Source organism: Furipterus horrens, unplaced genomic scaffold (genome assembly GCF_987537825.1).
Source record: "Furipterus horrens unplaced genomic scaffold, mFurHor1.1.pri manual_scaffold_7, whole genome shotgun sequence".
Classification (NCBI taxonomy): domain Eukaryota; kingdom Metazoa; phylum Chordata; class Mammalia; order Chiroptera; family Furipteridae; genus Furipterus; species Furipterus horrens.
Window position 1 is genome coordinate 99532658 of NW_028327177.1, and position 3492 is coordinate 99536149.

The 3492-nt window shown below is 34.2% G+C and overlaps 1 non-coding gene across 1 annotated transcript; it reads right to left on the bottom strand.

The window, feature by feature from the left end:
- Positions 1-335: 335 nt before the first annotated feature.
- On the bottom strand, positions 336-440 carry LOC150004886 (U6 spliceosomal RNA). The gene has a single exon (XR_016512486.1). It is a non-coding gene; the product is annotated as a U6 spliceosomal RNA (small nuclear RNA).
- Positions 441-3492: the final 3052 nt, after the last annotated feature.

Consider the following 3492-nt stretch of genomic DNA (forward strand, 5'->3'; position numbering starts at 1 on the left):
GTCCTTTTTTGTCTATTTTTATGGCCTTTGCTGTGAAATCTTTTTTGTCTGATATAGATATTGCTACCCCAGCTTTTTTTTTCATGTCCATTTGCTTGGACTACTTTTTTCCATCCCTTTACTTTCAGTCTGTGTAGATCTTTTATTTTGAGGTTGTTCTCTTGCAGACAACATATACATGGGTCATGTTTTCATATCCATTCTGCTACCCTATGTATTTTGATTGGAGCATTTAATCTATTTACATTTAAGGTTTTTATTGACAGGTATTTATTCACTGGCCTCTTTACCTGTGTTCTTCTCCCTCTCTCTTTCTCTTCTTTGTCTTAAAGCATAAAAATAGGGAGCACTTCCCAAATTTGCATTCATCTTGTGCAGGGGCCATGCTAGTCTTCTCTGTATCTTTCCCATTTTAGTATATGTGGTACTGAAGTGAGCACTTAATTTTTTGAGAAACGTTTATACTACTTTTCATAGTGTCTACACAAATTTCCCTTCTCTCCAACATTACTCTAGCATTCTATTTTATCCACATGCTTGCCAACAGTTATCTCTTGTCTTTTTGTTAATAGACATTCTGACAGGTGTGAGGTGATATCTCGTGTTTTTGATTGGCATGTTCCTGATGATTAGTGATGTTGAGCATCTTTTAATGTACCTGATGTTTGTCTGTATGTCTTCTTTGGAAAACTATCTATTCATATGTATTTTCCCTTTTTAATTAAAATGTTTTTTGCTTTTGATTTGTATGATTTAAAAAATATATTTTAGATACTAACTCCTTTTCAGAGATACAATTGGCATATATTTTATCACATTTAGTAGGTTGCCTTTTCATTTTGTTAATGGTTTCCTTTGTTGTGCAGAGCTTTTAATTTGATATAGTCCCATTTGTGACAGTGTTCATATGTCTATAATAGTAAATTCATCAAACTTGTGTTAGATACTGGGTAATTTTTCCTTTTTATTGAAAAAGGAGAAAGTTATACAGGTTTCAGGTACACAATTCTATAACACATCATGTATACACTATATTATATGTTCACCACCCGAAGTCTACCATATGATTTCATTCACATGTGGAATCTAAGGAACAAAATAAACTAAGAAGCAAAATAAAGACAGACATCTAGATAGAGAGCAGACTGACTGTTGGGGGTAGAGGACTGGATGGGAGAGGAAGAACTGAGAAAAAGAAAGAAAAATCTCATGGATTTGGACAACAATGTGGTCATTGCTGGGTGAGGGTAGAACAGTGGCTGGAGAAGGGTAGAGGGGGATAAATAGTGATGGACAGAGATTCTGAGTAATTTTTATTTTTTCTGCACAAGTGGCTTTCAGAACAGCATACATACACTTCTGATGTTCAAAGAGTTGCATTTTACAGTGACTTAATTGGAATTTCCACAACATAGTGATCCTTAGAGCTGTGACAATTCTTGATGATACCATTGAAGTTGTGAAGACTCAGCAGGGAAGCGAATGAAAAGGATAGTAGCTGCCTAAACACCTTTGGAACACAAAAAGAGAGGACACAGTATTTGCAATGATAAAAGAAGAAAGGAAAATCATTAGAGAATTTACATTTAGTTTGCAGCTTCAAAGTGGATTAACAGGTGATAATGCAAGAAAGTTAGGGGTCTTTGTTAGTAATGTTTATATATATATATTTGGTTAAAAAGTCCATTTAGTTTTTTCCATAAAATAAAAGACACATTTTTCATTTTCACCAATAACTTTATTGATTTGGATATTTGAAGTATGTCTGCTGTCTCCTGTGTAGTATAATGTTGATTGTTCTCAATTAATATCTTGATTTGACCGCAATCAATTTCAACTGGTCTACCTGACTGTGGAGCATTGTTCAGCAAGAAACCTCCAACAAGAAACTTGGACACATTTAATCAGTCACAGCACCTTCTCCATACACTGAACAATCTTTTTTTTTTTTTGTATTTCAGTTGTGTTTTGACCTTTCTTGAAATAATAAAGTATGATATGCCAAAAAATGTTGCATAATTTCTTCTATCTTCAATGTTAAAATGGCTACATAGAAATTTACCAATTCTGATGTTTTTTTTAAAAAATGCCCACTGATATGACAGCTGTCACAATACAATCTAACAAATTTTTTGGAATGAAGGTAAAGACAACTAAGTGATACTGGAGCTATCTTATGGAAAAAACAAATGAACTTTTTTGCCAACCCAAATAAATGTATATACAAGCATGTATCCTCTCACCTGGGAATCAGGAGTTCTGTGCAGTACTGTCAATATTCTGCTCTTAACTCAATCTATGATCATGAGCAAATCAACATGGTGTATGAGGTGTATATTGCCTGGTTTATCTGGCCATACAGAATTACATATGGTTTCCAGAATGTACCATGTTCTCCTATGTTGCTATTTTTTTTTTAGTGTGATGTGTGTGCTTTGATTTATTATTTCTTTGTTTGTTTATCTGAAATATTCTTTCCTTATACCCTCATCTGTCTCATTAACTTCTGCTTGGCTTTAAAGATAACATGGATAACACTGATTATTTTTTGTGTTATAGTTCTCAATTTATATTTATAGTCTTTCAAGACTCTGGATTAATTTAGAAAAGATACAGGTTGGTATCTTGGGAGACTTTATTGATGTTGAAAAGCATCCATGCCCCATGAAAAGGCAAGTAATACCATGTCCCAGGGCTAACTCAACGAAGACAGTAAGAAAGAGTTTATAAATAATCTCTTGCCCATTATTTCTATGTCATGCCCATTTGCCTTTCATTACCATGGCAACCTGCCTCCCAGGGTGCATAACAGATATTTAACCAAAGAGACAGGAGGTGTGGACTCTGGTAATTGCCTTTCTCTGTTATTTCTGACTGTCAATGGAGTCATACCCAACAATCTCAGTGTTAATTTAACTCACTGCCTCCACCACTCACACCAAGAATTCTACAAGGGTTTTACAGAGAGGAGGTTTAATTATTTTCTGCTATATTCTGTTGTATTTTCAGATTTTATAACATTGCAATGTAATCTAGCCTGGGTTAACTGATCCAGCAGAGCCACGATGGGTCAAGTTCATAAATTTGTACTTTTAAACATTCACAAGTTTACGGACAACAACTGAGTTTCTCAGAGGCACAGACAAATGCCTACCTCATCATGGCATAGAGTAAAGAAAAGTTTTTTCTCCTGATTGTTTATATCCATATTTGACATTGGGACATAAAAGTCTTACTATACAGTGTAGCCTTTCTTTTTCAAACCAGAGGACCTGCAACTTACTGTTTAAATAATAACTCACCCACTTTTTAGGATTGGAGGGAAAGGGATTTTTAAAAATCCTCAGATTTTGATTTTAGTTGCTGTAAAGTTTAAACAAAATACCAATGCTCTGACTCATTTGACCAACAGTATGAAACATTTCACAATTATTGTATTTATGCTATAGGTCATATAGTAGATTATTCAACCTCTCTGTGTCCTCATTTCCT